Here is a 25,863-nt window from a genome sequence, read left to right as displayed (position 1 = left end):
TTTAAATTACCTAAAGCAAACCTAAAGTGCTTTACCAAACCTAAAGCATTTAAAAGAAAACCCATTTCTCCTACAATATTGGTTTATGATATACTGACAAAAAGGCAATTGGACCATAAGTACAGCATTTTGTAAAATTTAGGTGCTGTACAGGCAATGCTGTAAATATTTTAGCCAAGCATTTGGATCTGTTTTACAACACCATGTATAAACAAAATGTACTGGGCATAACATTTCTTTTATCAATAAATCATTATAATATAAACTTCTCCCTCTCTCCTCATAATATTTGGATTATTTCATTGTTCTACCTCCTTATTTTCCAAACAAGTTTAGTCCAATGGAAAAACTATGTATCATTTCCCAGTTTTTATGCCTTCAGAAAAGCCTTCTTTGTAGCAGTCACACCATCAGCAGAAAACTACTAAGATTAAGAAAACACGAAGGCAAACTCCAGGAAATGCAAATTGGCAAGAAAATGACAGAAGCTAGCCTGAGGCTTCCCTCCAGATAATGAGGAGAGGGTATGTTAAGATAATTAATTATGCAAAACTGAAGCAAGAGACCCTTAATCACAGAGAAATATTTTAGATCATTTAAAATGTACCTGCAGATATCATAAGTTTCCTTCCAAAGGGTTTAATGATTGCTTATTATATTTATGAAAAGTGTTGGCTTATTTGCATTGCTAATTATTCCCATTTCTGTTCATTTAAAAAATATTGAGATTTAAATAGATAAATTTGCAAACAAGCCATTTAAGAAAGGAAAAATATAAATGACCTAGGGAGGAAAGTTGTATTTAATAAATTTTTAAAATGCAAAAATACAATGTGATAGCTTTTGCTAGTTGTCCAATCACAGATAATTGTAATATAATAATACTCATTGTAGGCAATGGTGAAGTGAAAAATGCTTTAATGCTCTTTTACTGTCAAGAGCGTCAATTTGCAAAACTTTGTTGTTGTTTTGGTTTTGGTTGTTTTCTCTTTTGTTTTAGAGACGGTCTCATTCAGACCCTCGGGCTGGGGTGCACTGGCTGTATCATAGCTCACTGCAGCCTCAAATTCCTGGGCGCAAGCAATCCCCCCACCTCAGCCCACACACCCCAAGTAGCTGGGACTACATGTGTGTACCACCATGCCCATCTACTTTTTTTCCTTTTTTTTTTTTGTATTTTTGTAGAGGTGGGGGTCTCCCTATGTTGCCCAGGCTAGTCTCAAACTCCTGGGCTCAAGTGATCCTCCTGCCTTGGCCTCCCAAAGTGTTGTAATTACAGGCATGAGTCACTGTGCCTGGCCCCTGCAAAACCTCCCTTGAGGAAGATTTGGTCATATAGATGTTCCTTGACTTACAACAGGGTTACATCTTGATAAAGCCATTGTACATTGATAATAGTGTAAGTTGAAAATACATTTAATACACCAACCTGCTGAATACTATAGCTTAGCCTAGCCTACCTTAAACATGCTCAAAAACACTTACATTACCCTACAATTGGGCAAAATTATCTAACACAAAGCCTATTGTATAATAAAGTGTGGAATATCTCATGGAATTTATTAGATACTATACTGAAAATGAAAAATAGAATGGTTGTGTGGGTATTCAAAGTACAATTTCTACTGAATGCATACTGCTTTCCCACTGTGGTAATATCAAAAAACTGCAAGTGGAACCATCGTTAAGTTGGGGACCATCTGTCCTTTTAGAAAAATGAAAATTACACACCTTTTGTCTCATTTATTTCTATGAATTTATCCTAAGAAAATAATCTAAAACATGGAAAAGATGTTCATAATTTTAATGGAAAAACAAAAATGGTTATCTTGTACTGTGAACTGAAGAATCATAAGGTTCATAAATTTGGAAAGGAGAGCTTTATTTCTCATAAAAGATAACAGCCTGCAGACTGGCCATCCTGCAAGCACTTGGAGGGAGGAGTAAAGGGAACAGAAATGTATGCCAAGAGGGATGGTCAAATATAAGTATTTAACAGATTATAGGAGGAGTCCTGAATATTTATGAAAGGAGAGACATGCACATGCGCAACTAAGCTTCATGCCTGTATTGGGAGTTTTTTTGTGTTGTTATAAAGAAATATCTGAAGCTGGATAATTTATAAAGAAGAGAGGTTTAATTTGCTCATGGTTCTGCAGGCCGTACATGGACGGCACCAACAGTGCTGGACTTCTGGTGAGGCCCAGGAAGCTTACAATCAGGGCAGAAGGCGAAGAGGGAAGCCGGTACATCACATGGCCAGAGAGGGAGCAAGAGAAAGATGGGGGAAGGTCCTAAACTCTTTTAAACAACCATATCTTGCCTGAACTGAGCGAGAACCTACTCGTCACCAAGGGGATGGTGCTGAGCCATTCATGAGGGATCTACCCTCATGACCCAAACACCTCCCACCAGGCCCCACATCTAACATTGGGCATTACATTTCAACATGAGATTTGGAGGGGACAAACATCCAAATGATATTGATGCCTATTCATGGGTCATATGTTCAAAAAACAGTGGCATTAGCATGATCTGATGGTTGAGTTTTCAGCCCTCTGATGTCAAAAGGCAAAGCAGAGGACGTGAAAACCCTCACTGGACCTCCTGGGAGAGTTGGCCAAAACCTGCCTAGAGATGGTGGTCAGCTTTTAGGAAGGGATGCATTGTGAAACTGGTGAGCTGCCACATCGAAACTGCAAAGATGGGGAGTCCGGCCATGGCCTCAGATGATTGGCTGAAGGCGATGAAGTTATGACTCATTCGTTTCTTGTTTTCTGGAGTTGGCTTCTGCTTACTCCTTAGGAAGGAATGCTGGTTAAAGGCTCATAAGGAAGGGGCATACTAAGATGCATCAAATCTCCCATTCCATCATGGCCAGGAATGCAATTTTTAAGGTTTCCCTGGGAGTCCCCTTGGACAACAGGGTGTCTGTTCGGTCAACTGGGAGGCTTAGGATTTTATTTTTATTTCTCAGTACCATGTATAAAATGAAAATAAAGTGAGCCATCTAAGAGTTTTATTAAGAGTTTTAATTACATGAAAAATGCTTATGACAATATTTAATTGGGGGGAGAATGCAAAAGAGCGCAGGTAATGTATAATCAAAAGCATTTTTAAAACTTCATTAAGATTTTTATCTATTTCTATGTACTTTTCTGCGTTGTTTTTTTCCCCCACAGTGAACCTAAATTAATATTATAACCAAAAAATAAGTTTCTGACTTAATAGTTTCAGAATGGCCTTGAAAATTCCCCATGCTAGGCACGGCAACATTTCTCAGAGAAGGGACTACTGTCAGGAAAAAACCCAAGATTCAGAAGTGAGCAAAAGAGATTACTGGGTATCCTCTCAATGGAGTGCGATTTGTGGTCTAAGAGGCCCTCCAGGGATGATCTTTGACTTTTTTGTTTGTAATTAGGCCAGTGGTTCTCAAAGTATGATCTGAGGAGTCCTGGAGAGCCAGAGGACTTTTCAGTGTGTTTGTGAGTTCAAAACTAATTTCATTATAACACTAGAATGTTGTCATTTTCACTCTTACTCTCTCAACAAGCATACAGTAGAATTTTTGAGGAGCTTTAATACCCATGATGAAGTCATCATTCACATAACATGAAATAGGTTTCATTATTGATATGTTTTAAATGAAATGAATAGTTTTAAAGCTTCTTAATTCTAATTTCTGACATGATAAATATATTACACGGTAAAATCTCTTTGGGATCTTCAATTTTTAGTAGAGTCAAAGGTTCCTGAAATCGAAAAGTTTGAGAACCTGTTGGACTAGACTATCTCACAGCTCTGTAGAGGCAGAAACTCACTTGCAAAAAACACACAGTAATGTAAGGCCTCTTGTCCACAGCAAAACAAACGAATTTTGTCTGGCAGTGATATAATTGCCTTACATGCCTATAGAAAAGATAAGCAAACATTGCATTTTACGGCCCTTGAAAATATTAACCAGTGCTGTATACACTAGCAAATTTATTTCAGCATTTCTGATTGTGGATAGATGACAGATACACAGGCAGACATATAGGTACCTGTTCTTCAAATTCTCCTGTGAACGACCCTTAACATCTTACTGGTTCCCTCATTAACTAATGAATTAAAATTGTTGGCATGTGTTTATAATTTTGCGAATCTTATTTTTAAACTCTTTGAGAATTATTCTTTAGCACCAACTATCTACCAATAGATCAGTTCCTGCATACAGGCCACAACACTGATTAAAAATAAATTAATAATTAATCAAAATATGTTTTAAAACAAATGTAAGCTATGATAAATAAGTTTTACTAATTCAACAAAACAAACCCAGTCCAGACTCTACTTTAGTTCCTAAATCTACTACAGTATTTTTTGCTAAATGTAGCTGAAGATAATACAAACCAATTTGTCAAAATTTCAGAAAAGTAGACTTGATTCCCAATATTTCTTACTACTTTCCTCCTCGAAGTAGTTTGATCCTAAAGAGTTTCTACTGTTAACACCCTGCATTCTAGAAGCTCTAATCTTTTTTCCAATTAATTTTAAACACTGGAATAAGAGTGAGGTAAGTATATCTTATTTTATAGATGAAATATCTGACCGGGCTCAGTGGCTTACGCCAGCAATCCCAGCACTTTGGGAGGCCACGGTGGGCGGATTACGAGGTTAGGAGAATGAGACCAACCTGGCTAACACGGTAAAACCCTGTCTCTACTAAAAATACAAAAAATTAGCCAGGCATGGTGGCGGGCACCTGTAGTCCCAGCTACTCAGGAGGCTGAGGCAGGAGAATGGCATGAACTGGGAGGCGGAGCTTGCAGTGAGCCAAGATCGCACCACTGCACTCCAGGCTGGGCGACAGAGCGAGACTCCGTCTCAAAAAAAAAAAGAAAAAAAATACCTGAGCCCCAGAATGATCAAGTGAATTACACAATCTCACATGTATCAAGAGAGGTTAAGGAAAAATCTCTTCAGGTTCTCTATTTGCGCATAGTTTAGAACACTTTGAGGGCCAGGTGCAGTAGCTCATGCTGGTAATTCCAGCAACTTTGGGAGGCCACGGTGGGAGAATTGCTTGAGCCCAGGAGTTCGAGACCAGCCTGGGCAACATAGTGAGATCCCTGTCTTTATGAAAATTCTTCAAAATTTAGACAGGCGTAGTAGTCCCAGCTACTCAGGAGGCTGAGGTGGGAGGATCACCTGAGCTCGGGGAGGTCTACCCTGGACCCTGTCTCAAAAAAACAAAAACAAAAACAAAAAAACTTACCACTCGAACCTTTAGAGAAAAAGTTGGCCATCCTCTCTTCTAACCTACTGTATTCTTATTTATCTCATCCCAAGGGTATCTTTTCCTACAAAATGAAGTTTAAGTTAGATAACCTCTTCTATTTTCTTTCAGGGACAACCATATGAAATTATTCTCTTAACACAATATAAAGTGTTGCATTTTTAAAAATAGAATATTCCAATGGTAAAGATTTTAAATATAGTATATCATGTCTTTAAGGACAAAAGACATGTCTTTGGAGAACCTACAGATATGAAATAACTAGCAAAGCCTCACTGTAAAAAAGCAATTATTTCATGACCTCAATTTTTAAATCTAGTCATCTTCCAAAACTCAAAACTCAAATGTCTTTCTCCTTTAAGAATTTTTTTTTTCCTTTTAAAGAAGCTAAAACCTGATTCAACAAACACACTCAGGTCAAAGATCTCAGCAAATCCAAACATCACTTAATATTTTTAAATGTTATCTATTTTCTGTAAGAACCTTAACTGAACTAATTAATACATTGTAAATATATAAAAACTTAAACTGTTCTCAATAATAGGAATCTGGAAAACCTGACATTTGCTTTATTGCGAAATGTGTATGCTTCTTGAAATATATATACATGGACCTAATAAATTTTGCCAATACACACTGTTTATCACATAGTTTTTCTACCTCTAGTGACCAGATAGTATAAGACATCAATTATTTTCAGTGTAACAAATTTACAGGAACTAGAGTAAACAGAAAATCATGCTGTAACAAGAGTTCCAGACTGTGGAAAATTCTACAGGACAAAATAACATGGAGGATTTTCACACTAGTTATATTAGTTTCTCTATGTATATGTGTAGGAAATGTTCAATAATAAAATGTTTTTAAAATCTTCATTTTCACTCCACATAAAACAAAAAAAGTAGCAACAGGAAGCAATAAATCTGATGGGGGGATCACTTTAGGAAGACAGAGGAAGTCGTGAAGCATATTTGTGAGCTGCCATTCATTCTGATGATTTTTATATATTTATTTATTTATTTTTTTATTTTTTAAGAGAGAGGTTTTTGCCATGTTGGCCAGGCTGGTCTCGAACTCCTGACCTCAAGTGACCCGCGTGCCTCGGCCTCCCAAAGTGCTAGAATTACAGGCGTGAGCCATTGCACCAGCCCCATTCTGATGATTTTTTGGATTTTGTGTTTTCATTTTAATAATCATCAAGAGTATAATGGTATAAATGTATGTTACCTGATATGACAGGCAGAACTTTAAATGATATCCCATTACATCCTTGCCCTCATATAATTCCCTTCCCCACTTTAAATGTGGATAGAACCAGTCACTATGATGAGATACCACTCTCTTGATTATGTTTCATTATATGGTCAAAAGAAGATTACCCTGGGTGGGCTTGGCCTAATCAGGCGAGCCTTTTAATATCAGCCTCTTCTCCAGCTGATTGCAGGGAAAAAAATCAGAGAGATGTTCTGCACGTGGCATGGAAGAAAGCAAACATCCACACTGTGAACTGCCAATGTGGGCCATGTGGAACAGAATGTGGGTGGCCTCTAGAAGCTAAAAGCAGTCCCTGGCCCACAGCTAGTGGTCCTCAGTCCTATGGTCACAGGAAATAAATTCTGCCAACAATTCATGAGCTTGGAAGAAGCCCCTGAGCCCCAGCTGAAGACTACAGCATGTCGGCTGACACCTGGAGTTTTGCCTGCTAAGACCCTGGGCAGAGAATCTAGCCACAGCATGTGCAGACTACTAAGCCACTAAGTTTGTGGTAATTTATTATGCAGTAATAAAACTAATACACCTTCATAAGCATTTTATAACCAAATAACACCACAGTATCTCAAGGCCTACCTTTGCACATGGGTTTATGATCTCATCAACACCAAGTGAGCACCTAAACATTTGGCAATTTAACTTTTAATACAGTGTTTCACAGACGATCATGAATCCAAATTTGAGAAACCTTGAGCTACATAATCCCTGTTAAATAAAACATTTCTTATCCAACACAGTTAGTTTTATAGGCAAGAGTTCATACTTGAATGCTTTTTACAATATGAAGACTTCTACAGCAGAAACATGCTGCAAAATAATCAAATGAACACATTTAAAGCACATTGTGACCAAGTCAAAGGCATCACCAAAACCTTAGCTTGTCCTCACAGCAGGTATAAAGTATAACAAAGCTTTTTATCCTCTAATACCCTAGCTCATGATTAGGATGTATGAGAAAAACATAGACCAGATTCCACTACAACAAAAATTTCTTTGTAACAAAGATTCTCATATCTCAAGTGGTCCATAAATATTAAGGAATTGCCACATCTATCCTTTGTGCATGTCATACTCTGTTTATTTAGAGGAAAAAATGAGATGTACATGAAGATAACAAATGGGAAAGTAGTATTATCCCTAAGGCCTAAAAATCTAAGATTCTACTTAGTCTGATTCTTTTAAATGTTTTTTAATAATAGCTTTATTTTGAGATACGGTTTGTGTACCATAAAATTCATCCATATACACTGTACGATTTGGTGGGTTTTAGGAGATTCACAAATGTGTCACTATTACCACTACTTTTAGAACATCTTCATCATCTCCAAAAGAAAGCTATTCACGCCTATAATCCCAGCACTTTGGGAGGCTGAGGCGGGCGGATCACGAGGTCAGGAGATCAAGCCCATGCTGGCTAATATGGCGAAACCCCGTCTCTACTAAAAATACAAAAAAAAAAAAAAAAAAAAAATTAGCCAGAAGTGGTGGCGGGCGTAGTCCTAACTACTCGGGAGGCTGAGGCAGGAGAATGGCATGAACGCAGGAGGCAGAGCTTGCAGTAAGCAGAGATCGCATCACTGCACTCCAGCCTGGGTGACAGAGCGAGGTTCCATCTCAAAAAAAAAAAAAGAAAGCTCATGCTCTGTCTTTAACTGTCCTTCTTTCTTCAATACTATGTTATGCTAATACATTTCCCTAGTAGTAGAAAGCCTTGGGCATTCAAGACTCAAAATCGACATTTAGGAAAGAAAAGAACAGGAGGTAGATTTGACCATAGGCATAACAACTATCTTAAAAACTGATTTGGGATTGTAGAACTTCCATAACTGATGTTGTAAACATTCCTTTGAAAAAAATGAACATGCTCCAAATAAGCAAAACATGAAAGCACCTGCCAGGGAAAGCAAAGAGCATTTCATTGGGGAAACTCTTCACCTATTGCACAGGTAATGTTTATTTCAGAAGCTGAAGACAGAGGATAATCTGAGCTTTATTTAAGTAAAGCAAGACTTCTGTACTACAAAGGAAAAAACTGGGGATTTCTCTAAGAACATACAGCATTCTGAAATGTATACGCTCAACACTAAAAACATTTTTTAAATGGCAAATGAACAAATGAATGATGTTTTAAGGTGTTGCTTTTATGGTTTATGGGATAGTCCACAAAATGCCAAGTATATTTTCCCCTAAAAATCAGCCATTTTCCTTGCTTCTGCTATGCTTGCTGGAAGCCTGGATCTGAAATTCTGCCTGAATGTTTTTTTAAAGCCACTTTATTTGATCTCCCATCCCCTTGGGTCATTATAACTCTGGGCCAAAGACAAGGTCCTCCATGAGATGTAATGCTGGCAACATGAAACAGACTGAGGGAAGCTTGAAACGGACCTGCCCACGTCTATGACGCCAGAGGAGGGTCTCCCAGGAAGCTCACAGAGGTAGCTGTGAAAGAACCTAGATCCTTTCTAGATTATTTTAGATCTTTCTCTAGAAGGAAGGCTAAGAAAAGCATTTATTACTACTCTCCCGCTGAATTTTTATCTCAAGGATGCTCATGGTACTGATTATTTGTGAATGGGTAGTTTGTTGCCTTCTTTTACACAGTAGATTAAAATGTAAATTGATTCATCTACAGATTTAGAGGTTTTTCAGTAAAACCTGCCAAAATATAATACAACTTCAATATTATTAGAAGCATTAGGTTCAGTGTATTAGGTAGTGCACACTATATGACAGGTAAAAGACCCTTCCTTTTCACAAATTCAAAATTCTAAAAAAATCTTTTCAAATAGTCACACCAAAATGGACATGAATTTTTTTTTTTTTTTTTTTTTTTTGAGACAGAATCTCGCACTGTCGCCCAGGCTGGAGTACAGTGGCACCATCTTGGCTCACTGCAACCTCCGCCTCCTGGGTTCAAGTGATTTTGCCTCAGCCTTGCGAGTAGCTGAGACTACAGATGTGTACCACTATGCTCAGCTACTTTTTTTTAGAAGCGGGGTGAGGCGGGGCGTGGAGATGGAGTCTCACTCTGTCGCCCAGGCTGGAGTGTAGGAACACAATCTTGGCTCACTGCAACCTCCACCTCCTGGGTTCAAGGGAATTCTCCTGCTCAGCCTCCCGAGTAGCTGGGATTACAGGCACCAGCCACCACACCCAGCTCATTTTTAGTAGAGACAGGGTTTTGACATGTTGGCCAGGCTGGTCTCGAGCTCCTGACCTCAGGTGGTCCACCCACCTCAGCCTCCCAAGGTACTGGGATTACAGGCATGAGCCACCATGCCCAGCCAGACATGGAATTTTTAAAAACAAAGCTGTGTACTTAACCAGCTAAGCAGCCAGACCCAGCCCACATCTGCAACTATAACTACATTTCCCGAGCCCAAGATATTTCACTCTTCTCACCTATTTTCCCCTTTTGTTGAATGTCAGAATTACCTGGGGATTTTTTTTTTCTTTTTTCTTGTTTTTTTTTTTTTTTTTTTTTTTTTTTTTTGAGATGGAGTCTCCCTCTGTCGCCCAGGCTGGAGTGCAGTGGCACAATCTCTGCTCACCGCAAGCTCCGCCTCCCGGGTTCACACCATTCTCCTGCCTCAGCCTCCCGAGTAGCTGGGACTACAGGCACCCACCACCGTGCCAGGCTAATTTTTTGTATTTTTAGTGGAGACGGGATTTCACCATGTTAGCCAGGATGGTCTCGATCTCCTGACCTCATGATCCACCCGCCTCGGCCTCCCAAAGTGTTGGGATTACAGGCGTGAGCCACTGCTCCCCGCCTACCTGGGGATCTTTAAGAATCCTGTAGAATGGGCCCCAACTCCACATCTACTGAGTCAGCATCCCTAAACATCTTTTTTAAAATCCACTGCGAACATTCTGATGCATATCCAGGGCGGAGAACTGCAAGACCAGACAGAGCAGAAGAGGCTTGGATATCCTCAGAAGTCCCACCTATCAAACTGCGAAGCAACGTTGTTTTACATTTTACATGAAAATATATGCTTCCTTAAGCATTATCTTTGCATTAGTTGCTCAAGAAAGGAACTTGGGTTGGTTTTTAAAACCTTATGACATTTTCATTTTGTACCCGGAAGATCTTATCAATGTTTTTTCTGAAAGGCAAGGCAAGTTTCAGTGTTGCCAAAGCCCAAGTTTTAGAGTCAAGCTTAAAAAATATTCTTGTTTGGGGGAGGAAAAAAAACTGGAACATCACTGTGCTAATCCTCTTCACAGCCCTTCCCACACTGCTGATTTGAGATAAGCTGTCATTTTTAAAGCTTAAGGTTTTTTTTCTAAAGCATTTTGGCATTTGACAATAATGACAGAGTTGGCCTTCCCTTTCCCCAAAGCCTCATCCTCCTTACCCACAGATAGCATTACTGACCTACCAACACAGGCCATGGGCTTCAAAGCTGTTTACCTACTAGATCTGCTGGGCTTACCCTGACCCAGCATCAGTGTCTCACAAAGTCTCCTGTTGTGACCAAAGACATGTCCTTAAAATGTGGCTGGCCTCCCAGGCTGTGGTCATGGAAGAATGGAGAAGTGACCCTAAAGGGTCTAATCCACTGACCTTTACTTTGCTCTAACCAACTGCCCAAATAAATAAAAACGGCAGGGTGGCGCAGTTTCCCAGATGAATGCCAATTTATCCCCTAAATATCCAGGCTTGGTTCAATGATTAAAGTCTTCAGACCATCCAAAACTCTGTCAAAATCATCCCCAGGGGTGATTTTTGCCCCCAGGGGACATTTGGCAATGTCTGGAGACATTTTGGGCTGTCACAACTGGAGGAGGGGATGTTACTGGCATCTAGTGGGTAGAGGCCAGGGATGCTGTTAAACATCCTACAGTGCACAGCACAATCTGCCTCACAACAAATAATTATCCAGTTTCAAATTTCAAGAGTGCTGATGTTGGGAAACCCTGGGTTAGAGTACAAAAATGGGTCATCTGCCAGCCCACCGCTAGATAAACCTTTGAAGAGACATTCATCCCAATTTAATTTAGTTGAAAATAGGAATCACAAACTCAATGCCTTCAAGGGCCAAGGAGATAAATATCACATAAACTAAGTGGCTGTGCATTAGGCACTAGAGTATGGTAAGGTCTGTGACAAATCAGAACATAAATGCTCACTAAAATATCACTCCTTTCTAAAAATAATACTGTACTGCCCAAGCAAAACATGGACAGCTGGCTACATTCACTCTGTGGACCCCCTGGTGGTCAGACTCCAGTTTAAAGTGATGATCAGCTCGGCACGATTGCATGCGCCCGTAATCCCAGCAACTGGGGAGGCTGAGGCGGGGAGGATTGCTTGAGGCCAGGAGTTTAAGACCTCATGTCAAATTTAAAAAAAGAAAAACAATTAAGTAGAAACTAAAAAGTGATGATCAATTTAAACAGAACTGTATGACCACCAAAAGACTCTGTCGAGTTTCATCCCTTATATCCTACAGAACTCCTGAGTTGTGCAGTTGAGAAGAGACTGGGGATCAGATCATGGGGCTTAGCTCCAGCCAAGAACAGGATCTCAGGACACTGTGCCAAGGCAGGGGCGGCCAAGGTTGAAAACTGGAGGCGAAAAATTGGAGTCCTCCCTCACTGATCTCCATTTTAGGGAAACTCAATGGATATTACTTTGACGAGTACACAGTGCCACATAAGTGAAGTCATTATTTTAAGAGGATACTGTCTTCCCAAAAATTTAGAATTTTTATCCAGAAGATAGCTTATTCTATGTGAATATACTGTGAATGAGGAAAGAGAGGTCCAGAAAGTTTAAAGGAATTGCCACGATTACCCAAACTGAACCTAAAGTCAAACAGTGTGTCTTTTCCTCTGTGCAACTGCAAAGCACCAAAAGACAGGTGAAGAGATTTCATTCAAGGTGTCAAACATGTGTGATTAAACACTCTACCAAACAGAAGTTACATGTAAAATGAATCTACATTTACTCAGCATTATCCTCCTTCCTCATTAGAAAAGTCATCCATATGTTTGCCCCACATCACTGTTTTAAAATCTCTTTATCCCCTAATAGAAGCATTAAAAGCAGGTTAAGTATTTCCACCCCTCCTTCCAGATTAGGCTGTAGAGAAGAAAGGCAAATCAGCAAATGGGGCCAGGCACGGTGGCTCATGCCTGTAATCCTAGCACTTTGGGAAGCCGAGGCAGGCGGATCACGAGGTCAGGAGTTCAGGCGGATCATGAGGTCAGGAGTTTGAGACCAGCCTGACCAACATGTTGAAACCCTGTCTGTACTAAAAATAGAAAAATTAGCTGGGCATGGTGGTGGGTACCTGTAATCCCAGCTACTTGGGAGGCTGAGGCAGGAGAATAGTTTGAACCCAGGAGGCGGAGGTTGCAGTGAGCCAAGATTGCACCACTGTACTCCAGCCTGGGCAACAGTGCAAGACCACGTCTCAAAAGAAAGGCAAATCAGCAAATGGAAACACAAGAAGACGGAAGCCCCGATATGAATGTCCCCGAGTGTACACATGCTTTCTGTTGGAGGAATTCCTGGCCTGAAGAGACAGCATAAACAAAGGCCATCCAGAGGGAAACAAATGATAAGATAAGTGAAACCCAGCAACTCTCTCTGTCCTCCCCTCTACCTACTTCCCTCAACTTGTTCGTCAGAAAAACAATCTAAGCTTGAGAGAATTACAATGTAAGCCTTCCTCTCCCAGCTGCCTCACAGCTCTCATTCTAAGTTAGAGGGTTAAGGGAGAAAGACATGCTTTTCTGTAAGGTCAGTGATGGGGCTCCCAAGATATGGAACTTGGCAGACTGGAGACCGCCATCTCACCCTGCCCACAGAGAAGCCAAAAGAGCAGAACTGTCAAATTGCAATGCAAGGAGTATAGAAAGAAAAGGTAAGGCATGGAAGAAACGTAACTTCAGCCATAGCCTGAAAAGAAATTGGGTTAAATGTAAAACTATATACATTTTTAAAAAAATGTTAACCAGCCCTTAGCAGAAAATATCACAGGCAAGGCAGTTTCCTGCCACAGTTCCTAGAACTTCTATAGTTGGAAGTGTCACCTACTCACAGAATCTCAAGCCCTAAATGGGTCATAGAGTATTTGCTGTTCAATCTCTATTCTTGATTTTTAAAATACGAAAATGTAATAGCAGGCCTGTTCATTTAACCTTCTGAGAACATGGTGTGGTCAGTCTCAGCCATTGGCTTCAATTCTAGCATTTATTTATTGCATGTCCTCTGACTTTTAGTTCACATTACCAACAGTGCTGAGCAAAGTACCTCTAACGCAGAAATGACTGCCACACAAACAGGATGGGGAAACCAAACAGAAATGGTATTGTTGTTTCTTTTCCACCATCAGCCTAAATCAAATAGAGCCACTAACAATGAGTTAACTATAGTTGCATTTGAAAAAATAATTCCCACAGTGGCTCACGCCTGTAATCCCACCACTTTGGGGGCCGAGTTGGGCAGATCACAAGGTCAGGAGATTGAGACCATCCTGGCTAACACGGTGAAACCCTGTCTCTACTAAAAATACAAAAAATCAGCTGGGCGTGGTGGTGGGCGCCTGTAATCCCAGCTACTCGGGAGGCTGAGGCAGGAGAATGGCAGGAACCTGGGAGGCGGAGCTTGCAGTGAGCTGAGATCACGCTACTGCACTCCAGCCTGGGCGACAGAGAGAGACTCGGTCTCAAAAAAACAAAAAAACAACAACAAAAAAAAGAATTCCAAATGGGTTGCCTTGAACAGAAATGTATGACATTTTCCATATTCACAATTTCACCAACTTTCAAAAATAGAGAATGCAGCAAGGTTCTTCAAACAGTTTAAGCTGTCTGTTTCATTTCCTTTAATTTCTTACAATTAGTTTTTCTTTTTTTTTTTTTTTTTTTTTTTTGAGATGGAATCTCGCTCTGTCACCCAGGCTGGAGTGCAGCGGCACAATCTCTGCTCACTGCAAGCTCCGCCTCCCGGGTTCACGCCATTCTCCTGCCTCAGCCTCCGGAGTAGCTGGGACTACAGGCGCCCGCCACCATGCCCGGCTAATTTTTTGTAATTTTAGTAGAGATGGGGTTTCACCATGTTAGCCAGAATGGTCTCAATCTCCTGACCTTGTGATCTGCCCGCTTCGGCCTCCCAAAGTGCTGGGATTATAGGCGTGAGCTACCGCGCCCGGCCAATTTCTTACAATTAGTTTTGTAGTAAATTCTGGGGATTTAGAAGGGTTCCTGGTCTAAACCTCTTGTTACAGAACTGCGGGTTCTAACTTGTGTCTAAACATTTCACTGCTTGGTTTTACCAAATCTCTATGAAACTAATACAAATTTAAGCTTGGGCACATATGAACAATCTATCTCATCTGGTGAATAATGTTGACCACCATCCTTTACTCTTCTTCTTGGGCACAAAAATCCAGAACTTTATCGAAGAGTAAGCCCAGAAGTAGCACCCAAACACACATTGATGGCATCTGTCATTCTGCCAAGAAAGGAAAAAGATCAAGGCTATTGGCTTTGGCAAACTTTCAAGAAGCTGCCCCTAGTCCTGACCTAATCTTCAAAGGAGGACAACTGTCAGAAGCATACGGTTCCTTAGCAAGCTGCTGGCAGTCTTGCCTCTCACTTACAGGGTTTCTCTACCAGTTCACTTTAAAATATGGCACCTTTTTTTGCCCTTAGTAGTGATAGCTGTGCACTGATATGTCCACAATGTATAGTCTAGTCCCCAAGAGCATGATTAATTAAAAAAAAAAAAAAAAAAAGAAACAGAAAAAATCTGACTAGAATTACAGGTACAGTTTGTGGCTCCAAAACAAGGCAAAGCTAACCCATGCCCTTGACCTGGTTTGTACGTCACTAACAAACTGAGCTAGCCAACAAGCCAGAATATAAGAACCTATCTCAGAAAATAAAAGATGGGCATCTGTATTACCCCAACAATGCCCAAAGCTAGGATCTGGGCTATCTACTCTTGTAAGCCTAAATTCAGGAAGTCTATCAGATAGGCAACATTTTCCAATCACACTGCAAGTATTTCTTTTAGACACAAAAATGACAAAGACCAGTTTAATAGGTGACCTTAATTGTGTGCCAGCAAAAATACAGGTAGCCTTAAAACCCCAATCCTGGTGTAATTTATAGAACAGAATAAACCCAGGTTATTACTAAAGGTGAATGACATACTTAAAAAGTATAACAAGATGAGGCCAGGTGCGGTGGCTCACGCCTGTAATCCCAGCACTTTGGGAGGCCGAGGCGGGCGGATCACGAGGTCAGGAGATCGAGACCATCCTGGCTAACACGGTGAAACCCCATCTCTACTAAGAATACAAAAAATTAGCCGGGCACAGTGGCGGACACCTGTAGTCCCAGCTACTCGGGAGGCTGAGGCAGGAGAATGGCGTGAACCTGGGAGGCGGAGCTTGCAGTGAGCCGAGATCGCGCCACTGCACTCCAGCCTGGGCGACAGAGCAAGATTCTGTCTCAAAAAAAAAAAAAAAAAGTATACCAAGATGAATGATTAAGAAAAAAAAAAAACCTTCTGAAATTAATGTCTGTTCAAAAAATTTTATGATTGTGTAACCTAATGGCTAACAAACCTTTTGTTTTCATGTTTCCCTTCCTGGCAATATGCCGTTAAGGCATAGCTTTCCTATTATTTCCTTGTGTTTTAGTCAATTGTCTTCATTAAATATTGTCTAAGTGGCACAATATCTAGTTTTAAGCCAAAAGGAAAAGATCTATTGTAAGTCAGGAAATCGCACCAACTGCTTTGGAAATTCAACTTACTTCCCTAGCTTTCCCCATTTAATTCACAACTGTGGCTATGGTTTAAAAGAATAGAAATTGTTTATTTGGCACCAAATTTGCTCCACTGTAAAAATAAATAAAAGTATCTCTTCTGAGGTGGGGGGAAAAAGTTTGTTTTAATATCTAAGGCTATCCAATATTAGATTACATGTTTGACTACTGCTCAAGTGTTCATTATTTTCTTTTCAAAAGAGCTTTCACAATTTATGTTAAAAGACTACAGGGAAGAGGGAAGCTGAGAAATTATGGGCCGTCTTAACTCTCAACACAGGCTTCTGTGGCCCTGTTCTGGGTGAGAAGATCTTTTATCAGATGAGGGATTCAACCAAGTGAAAAGTTACCTCACTTAACAAATAAGGTCTAATGCTGGACAGGCTCCAAACAGATTTAGAGCTATAATATAAGAGCATTTCCTTTTTCAAATAATGTGTCTATCGTTCATACAGCAAAAGAGAGCTCCAAAGTTTTATAATTTAAATACTCAAAAACAACATTTTTAATCTTATGCAACATTTTCTGTTCCAGAAAATCAGGCTGTAAGAACCCATGACATGAAGAAGTCATTTTACTCTCAATTAATCCAGGACTTACTGACCCAGCACTGTCTGAGAATTAAGAGACTCAAAGGAAGCTGTGATTCCCCCAACTCAAGTTGCAGAGAAAAGAATAATGTGCTGGAAAGTCAGAAACCAGGCAACATCAGGATGTATAAAGAACTAGACTGCTTGAGTCCCTAACCTGGTCTGCCACTTACAGGCTGTGTGGCCTAAGCTAGGCAAGTTCTTTAACTTCTCTGTGCCTCAGTTTCCTCATCTAGAACATGGCAATAAAAGTATCTATCTTGTATAATTATGTGTAGTCAACGACGTAGCCCATGGAAAGTCTTAGAAAGGGCTTTGCATGAGGTAGGCACCTCACATACAATATCAGTATCAAATTAGCTGTAAGTGTTGTGTGGTCAGGCTAAGTGCTTTAAGGAGGAAGGGCAGGGAAGGCTTCCTGGAAGCTGTGACACCTGAGCTAGATATGAAAGCACAAGATAATCCAGACACTCAGAGGGATGCACATTCCAGACGTGGACAGCCATTACTGCAGAAAGTCACAGACGGAGTAAAAACCAGGAACGCTTAAACATCAATGGGCTGAGGGTGTATTTGGTAACCCCAGATTAATTGGGAGTGATGGGGAAGGCTCTGTACACTTGTTGCTGTGCTTCTAGGACTTAACATTCAGTTCATTTTTAGACACATGTTCTATGTATGCAAACTTGTGGACTATGAATGCAAACTCTCCCTGAAATGCTCTGTTCTCCCCCTGCTCCTATAACAGTGGAAAGGATACTAAAAAATTAAAAGGTAACCTTTTATTTCTGGAAAAAAAAAAAATCTGCTGGAGTGAAATATAGGTCACTAAAATCAACTTGAATCTCATGTTCATCTGTCCCTGTTTCAGTGGGGCTACAAACAAGGTGACACCTCAGAGAAGGGGGGTGTACTTCAGATCCACGCTTCAACGCTGGTCTCTATCAGCAGCCTCAGCCACTCTAAATAATACAATCTACATAAAAGACAGTACCCTTGCTAAGTGAATGCATCTTCAAGAGGGGTATCATCCACCCTAGCCTGATCTGTCAACCAGACATTACCTCCAAGCCACATACAGAAATAGAGAAAATGCTCTCAGTACCAATTTCTTAAATAGTACCTGTGCAATCAATTTCCTCTAAACTTTGAGGTTTTTTTTGTTGTTGTTGTTTTGAGATGGAGTCTCACTCTGTCCCCCAGGCTGGAGTGCAGTGGCGCGATCTCTGCTCACTGCAAGCTCCGCCTCCCTGGTTCAGGACATTCTCCTGCCTCAGCCTCCTGAGTAACTGGGACTACAGGCACCCGCCACCACACCCGGCTAATTTTTTGTATTTTTAGTAGAGACGGGTTTTCACCGTGTTAGCCAGGATGGTCTTGATCTCCTGACCTCGTGATCCGCCCAACTCGGCCTCCCAAAGTGCTGGGATTACAGGCGTGAGCCACCGCGCCCAGCCTAAACTTTGAGGTCTTGAAACCACTACAACAGATGCCGTGCGTATTTAAGATTCGTATTCACTTAGAAGATTACCTCTATTACCAAGTTAGAAATTGTAATATCAAAATAAGTCACCATATTCCTCATCCAAAGAGGAAAAAATCACAATAGAATACAGAACTTTTATTTTGACTGGTGTCCCCTCTAGAGAGAAAACAAATTTGCTAACCGAAGTTGGACACCTTGCTTTGTTTCCAGCAATATAAGGATAGACTTAACACTGGAAATACCAGAGCACGGCTTGAAGCCAGGCAGGGCCCCACAGCAGTTACAAGTTCTGTGATTATTTCCTGAACCAAACACCTAGGGCACTCAAGGATACCAAGCTTTGTTGGAAAAGCATGTTTCCTCTGGTCCAACAGCTGCGACTTTAAAGTGTTTTCACACAAGACCTCAAGTTTCTCTTTATGCCGTCTCCCAAATATTTACAAAATGAAACACTTTCAATCAGAACTGTTTTGTTTGTAAACACCTTATTTGTTTTAAGGACCATAGTGCCAACACTACAAGCAGCCTTTTAAACAAAGTAGCTCAAAACCACACACACACACACACACACACACACACACACCCCTTAACATGCAGAACATGTCCACAAAACAAGAAAGCCAGGATTCAAATTCCTTAGCACCTATTCATGGAGCTCCTGTAAGCACCACCCAAGGATGTGACCCACCACACCCTCTTCATTATCACACCTCCTCACTAATTTACTAATTTATGCTCCTGAAAACCCACAGAATCCGACTACTGGATGGTAACATGTTACAAGTATTAGGCAAATGTTCTTTCACATTTCTTTCACATCAACCAGCCTGAAACAACTGATCCTGTTTACAGAACAGCTCTGCCTGAGGTGAGAGGACTATTGTCTCCCAGCTCTTCTGGGAGACACTGGTGGCCTGGCAAAAGCTTCCGGGTATCTTTCTCTTGGTGTCTCTCCCTATTCACGTGTCATACACCTCCTGGGAAGATTATCTGGGCCAAGGATAGTGCAACTGAGAGAAATCTAGAAATGCCTGGTTCAGGGGTAATAAGAAATTGTAACTACAAAGAAACAGTCGATATGAGTGAACGTATTCTAAAAGCAAATTATTAGGAAATATGTCTATTTCAAATACATAGAAGGCCTTTTATGCCAGACAAGTTTTGGTATGATGAAATGAAACTGCTTGATAGAAAGCTAAGGGGAATATTACCATGGATGACAGAACTATCAGTGGAAATAATACAGACCTTGGATCTCCAATCATAGTTCTGCTAGTTAATATTCATTTAACATATATTTATTAAAGACCTACAAATGAACAAACTGCTCTAAATGCTGGGGAGATGGAAAAGGACAAAACAAAGACCCTGCCCTCAAGGAGTTTATAATCTAGTAGGGTAGACAAGCAGAAGAATGAAGGAGATTTTGATTTAATGATAAGTTCCAGGAAAAAAGTGACAACTTCTGATCCTGTTTCCTCATGGGGATATAGTTACCTACTTAAAATAAGATGGTAAGTGTCAACCACGAAGCACACAGCAATCCCAAGCATTTACCTGACTATGGATACACATGCATAGACACTCTCATACACACTTTCCCCCATAATTGCAACATCTGTGATAATGCACATTGGTATAAAATGCAAGCAGAGGGGAAATAAAATATTTATATAAGTCAATTACACTTAATGCAATTACAAATAACTGCATTCATTAGGAATCTATAAAAAGGCAAAACCTAAACAATTATTTATAATACTAAAGTATAATTAGAAGGGTCCAGATACTGAATAGTAGCGGTAGTATAAACAGTATTATAAATAGTCACATAGCTGCCTTGTCCATATAACCTGATGGCACAGTATCAGAAGCCAAGTTTAAACCCTTAACTTCAGATTACTTTGGGGTCGGGGACGAAAAAGGGCAATGACCAAGTCTATCTTGGAATCACAGGCTATTGCACCTAGAATTAACGTTAGGAAACCCTCTCTACCCTTTCCCCACATTACCAAAGAGAAGACTGAGGTCCCCAGAGGTAAAGGGTTAACCTCAGCGTGGAGTAGCCAGTGCCTGACAGAGCCAGAGTAGGACCCAAGTCTCCTGGTTATGGCCCTGCATGCTTCACCCTCAAGGACCTGCACCCTCTAGCCTGGCTGTAGATTTTATGAGAACCACAAGGGACTGCAGTGTCTTCCAACTGTTATTAGTTGTCCCTAATCACTTCCAATCAGCTGCACCTAGAGCAAATTGAGAGCCTTTACTGGTGACCAGGGAGCTCTCTTTATGCACAACAGGGGAGGGCGCCTTTCATGACAAAGCTGCCTCCAACATCGTGAACTACCTTATTGGGGAAATGATGCGGCTAGCCCGAAAGGGGGAAGAGATTTTTCAAATTATAATTTTCAGAGTCTGCCTCAGAAAAAGGCGCCAAACAATTAGTTTCAGGGAGAGAGGTGGCGTGATGAGGTGTGGCACGGGGAAGGGAAACGGGTCTAGAACTGTGTCCAAGCTATTTAGGAGAGAAAGGGGAGAGTCCCCGGGCTGTGAAAGGGGCGAGGAGGAGAGAGTAGCTGGGCCAGGGCGAGCGTTTCACCACACCCACTAGCCACTCCCTCCCAGCTGCCCGCAGAGCCACATCGAATCGAAACAGCAGTGGCAGCGGCTAAGATTCCGAAGGCAGGAGTCGCCATGGCAACGGGATTCATCTTGCAGGCAACTCCGCTTCAATTCACTGGGTCCTGCTCGAATCTCAAGAAACTACCAGCAAAACGGTCACGGGTGGCATTTGCTCTTGATGCTTTCCAGAAAGTGGAGATGAAGGAGAAGGGAATGGAGTTCAGGCATCACTAAATATGTTATGGGACGAGAGGTAGCTCCGCAAAGCCAGGCCGTGAACAACTTGAGACCTTAGCAGGGCTTGATGAATGAGTAAACGAACAAATGAAGGTACTAGGAAAGGGAAAGAACATCCAGAGGACTGAGAGCTCTGGGCCTCGTGCACGTCTCCAGTCAGAGGGCAAGCCGATCACAAGCAGTTGGCTTTCAGAACCAGCTGGGTAAACCCGATTATCCAGCCCTCCTGCCCCACAGCGAGCCTAATTATTAGATTATCCGACACCTCCACCCCCGCGCTACCACCTCCTGGCCCAGGGCTTCAGGGCAGGCGCTTCGCCCCAGCCCAGGTGCTCTATACCAAGGGACCGTGGAAACTGAGATGCGCCCTCCCGAGAGGGATCGGCGGCAGGAGCCCTCTGCGGTGCCTCACAACCGGGTCCGCAGGCGGCGCAGCCTCCCCGGCCGCCAACACCCTGCTCTCCCTCCGCAACGCCGGATTTCCCTTCTCTCTGTTTTGAAACATTTAGGTCCAACTTAGTCTGAATTACAGGCGTTCCGTCCCTTTCGAATGGGGCTGGAAGTGAGGGTGCCAGGGGTACTGGGGGCTCTGCTCGGACGCGAACGGGTACACGAGTCCCTCCTCCCCTGTCGCCACCGCCGTGTCCACCAAGCCTGCCTCGGGGTTCTCCCTCTCGGAGCCGCCTGGCCGGGAGCTCCCGGACGCCGCTGCAGTACCCGCGGCCCCAGCCCCGGGGAGCCTGCAGCAAGGCGGCGAGTGTTATCCCGCCAGCTCCCCGGCCAGCTGGGCGCCTTAGAAAGAAAGGGAGGGACCCCAGTCCTCGGGGGCGTCTTCCTCCCTGCTGCCTCGGTTTGCGTTGCGCTGCAGCCATTTTCCCACCCCCAGCGAGGCAGCCGAGAGCTGTCTCGGTCCCGTTCCCACCCAGACCCAACCTGAAGGACGGGTTTAATATTTACCTACTGGCCCGGGAGCTCCGGGGAGGCAGCGGGAGGGCGCGCCGCGAACCCAGCGCCCAGCCCACGGAAGCACGCCCACCCCCGCACCACTGAGCAGTGCCACTTAATGAATGAGTGCGGCGGGCAAGGAGGAGCGTCCCCCTTACCTGAGCAGCCCCTGCATGCTGGAAAGGCGGCTCTGCACTCTGGGTACAATGGGATCCGGTTAAACAGTTTCCTTCACAGCCGCTCGTAGGTTACTAACTCGCAGGTGACATCACCCTCTCCTCGCCTGATAGGATACAAAGTGGCTCCCACTGCGCATGGACGCTCTGATCCGGCGCGCAGACTTCTGGGAGTAATAGTCCCAATCTATTAGCGGAGCCGAGACAGCTTTTCTGTTGGGACTCGTAGAACTACATCTCCCGACACACTCCTCGGCCCTTCTGCCCCGCCCCTTTTTCCCCGCCCCCTTCAGGACCCGCCCCACTCCCAGCCTTGGACAGCCTTGCAGTGTTAGCGGTGGTCGTTCCGAAGCCCAGCTGCGGACCTCACAGGAGAGTGGGAGGGCTGCCCTGCGGTCGTGCCTGTTGACTTGACCTCTACTTTGCCCGGCGTGGGCCCTGAAGGATCGGAGAGGTCCGGGGCTCGCGTGGTCCGGCCAGGCTCGCTCTAACTGGTCTTTCTTGGTCCCTGCTGGGAAGGGACGATTAAGACTTTTTCTGCCTTCCCCAGGCGTAGCAGCTAATTCAGAGGGCTTACTGTTTTCTGGGTTAAATACGGTCCTCGAATTCTCCCCGCTCAACACTTCCCAGAGGATGGGGCGACGCCAGTCCCAAGGCGAAGGAATCTCCTTGTACCCCACTTGGCTCAATTCACCTTTCTCTTTTCTCCTTCCCGTTTAACGGAGAAAAGGTGACCAGGCAGAACGCGGGGAACCACTTAGTCGGCTGAGCTGACAGAATAACGGAGGTTGTCACTACCAGAAATGCGGTGTGATAGACTAGACAGTCGCCGCAACCCTCTGTCAGGGCGCCTGCTGCTGCTGCAAAGATAATACTATCGTGCAGCCATGCTTTTGTTCATCCCTGCAGCAGACTTCCCGCCCTGGTGGCTCTCCACTCCCAGGAAGAAAACGTCCTTGTCTAAAGTTTTAATAATTGTGTATCTATGTATACACATGTTTTTAAATCCACAACACTCTCCCCTCATTTTCCATACCTTTCTTTTCAAATGTTTTTATAAAGACATTAAACCAAACAACATCGTGCCGTTCAAGAATTGCCCTGCTCTTAACACACCTAAATATTTATTTAAAGGTAAGCAAAAGGTGTGTAGCAGAATTCTGACCCTTTAGGCAGGTTGTATTGTTAATACATAATTTTTTCCGTGGCATTTTTCATTATTCAGTGAATACCAAGTGTCTTTTAATATGAAAAGAATCAATGCATTTAGTTACTCGAGTTGTAAATGTAAATTTTAATGGCATTTGATGTGTCTCAATTTCATATAATGATCAGCTCACACACCCGTTCCACTAGCAAAATCTCTAGAAGACTGTGCATCTTGTGAAAAAAAGGCTCACAATTAAGATTTCAGACAACTCCCTACTGAAGTGTTGGTGGAACTCTTCTTATCATTCATTTTCTCCTTTCATTCTGCAACACTAAGTTGGGTTCAAGTGAAAAAATATTTATGAAACTAGTTGAGGATCTCAGGGGAGAGGAAATGCTTTGTTTTGCTCAGAGAGATGTTTAGCGATGAATTCTGATTTTCTTTTAACAAGCCTGTTCTTTATAGACAAGACCCACTTTTCTCCCCCGAAAGAAGATAGCTTTGAATGTTGCTCTTCTGTCCTCAGCTATTTCGTCCGTTTCAAATATTATCTAAAATGAACTCTAACTATAAATTTTCCCCTGGCCATCAGATCAAGGGTATAATCACTGATATTCTAACTAATGGGTAGACTTAATGTAATGCAGTTCATGGTGGAGAAATATTCAGAGAGAAACTTGACCTGGGATGATTCTAAAGGCTCTTCTAATTTTATAACTGTGTAAAGCTTTTAGATCGAAACATAATCAGTGAGCCTGAAATTTATTGAGTCAATAAATTGAATGTGGAGCCTTTCCGTTAAGACAGGGCTTATCCCTGTAGATAAAAGTATGTTACTGAGGCACACTCTGTGGAGTAATTTTAATGGAGAAATCACCTTACAACAAGTTCTCTTGGCTCTTCAGTAATGAAGGAGAAGATGCAGTCTGTCTGAAAACAAATTCCATTCTCTTTAACAATATTATAGGGATGTGCCATGTGACATAGTCATCTCCATATAAAGGACAGCAGACACAATAGACTGTAAGCACATAAATGTGGAGAAATGCACATGTGAACTGCTCTTCCTATCTAATAGCTATAAATATAGATAATAGATACAGAAAGAGGGCATTGTGTTTGGAAAAATTCTCTGCAAGTGGTGATGGATTTGAACTGATCCCTGCACAGTTTCATTGGTAACCAAGGGAAACAAAGATGGCTCTTTAACATGAGAAATACAGTCTGTAGAACTAGCAGCAGAGGAAGCTTAACCACTTCTATGGAGACAGTAGGGAACTCACACACACACTCTCTCTCACTCACTTTCATACACAATCATTGTGTATGTTTGCATTTAATTTTTTCTAGGTGGCCAAGTAGTCTCCTAAATCATCAAAAACACCCACTCTGTCTAGCTAATTGATACTCTCAGTCAAAATGGGTTTCTTTACTTTCTATCTTTTCATTTTACATAACTGCTGCTGTTCTGAAGACCTTATGAAAAGCCCTGCCTCATCCCATAATCGTGGCCTATTAATTAGGAACCTGTGAGACCACTAAGAATAGATTTAATTGACAGTCTGTACAGGTAGGGGATGAGGAGAAGGCACCACAAAGCATTTTCATGATCTTTTAAAATCACCTCTCTCAATGCTGGTTACAAGGTTTTACTCTAGATATTGGATTTTAGATAAAGGAGGAAATGAGTTATCAACAGAGAGAAAGAATTGAAAGTTTGTAGCCTTGTGTGTACTTCCATGCAATAGCTTGGTGTTTTGCAACAATCAAGGTTGTGTGCTAAGCCCAGGTTTGGGATTGTGCCATTCCATTATTTGTGATCCATGTTACTTTGCATATTTATGTTATTCATTCACTCTGAGCCTCGGTTTCCTTATTTATAAAATAGTTAACAATAATATATATTTCATGAGGTTTTTGAGGATTAAATTAAATGAAGCATGTAAAAATGTTTTTCAAACTGAAAAGCACTATACAAATGTTAGTTCTTGATATCATTTGCAATTTTTCCCAAAAGATTATCTCAGAAATGTCAGGCCTAATTATGGAACAAGATAATAAAAACCCATTTAAATTAAAAATTCTTTTTCTTAACAGAGACTATTAGAAAGAATATAGCACGCACATATTATCTCACTCTAATTGGTAAGTAGGCAAAATATACTTTGAAGACTAAAATGAGAAATGTCCTCAGTAACATAGGGAGCTTTTCCCAAGCTTCCCAGCATGGAGAGGCACTGCTGGGGGATTGTAGGCAGGAGGAAGGGAGAAGCTAGGGAATTTCTCCACTTCCTCAGAGGTGCATTGGGTGATGTTTC

At 42.0% G+C, this 25,863-nt stretch overlaps 1 protein-coding gene across 3 annotated transcripts in view; it reads right to left on the bottom strand.

Moving 5' to 3' along the window:
* Positions 1-22,535, bottom strand: part of DAAM1 (dishevelled associated activator of morphogenesis 1) — a 183,118-nt gene extending 160,583 nt beyond the window's left edge. For all 3 annotated transcript variants that reach the window (XR_004029715.1, XM_030811404.1, XM_030811410.1), the window contains exon 1: positions 22,378-22,535. The gene's annotated coding sequence lies outside the window, so the exon portion shown is untranslated. The remainder of the gene's footprint in view (positions 1-22,377) is intronic.
* Positions 22,536-25,863: the final 3,328 nt, after the last annotated feature.

This window comes from Nomascus leucogenys, chromosome 1a (assembly GCF_006542625.1).
Source record: "Nomascus leucogenys isolate Asia chromosome 1a, Asia_NLE_v1, whole genome shotgun sequence".
In the NCBI taxonomy this organism is placed as follows: domain Eukaryota; kingdom Metazoa; phylum Chordata; class Mammalia; order Primates; family Hylobatidae; genus Nomascus; species Nomascus leucogenys.
This window is presented reverse-complemented; position numbering and strand designations above follow the sequence as displayed.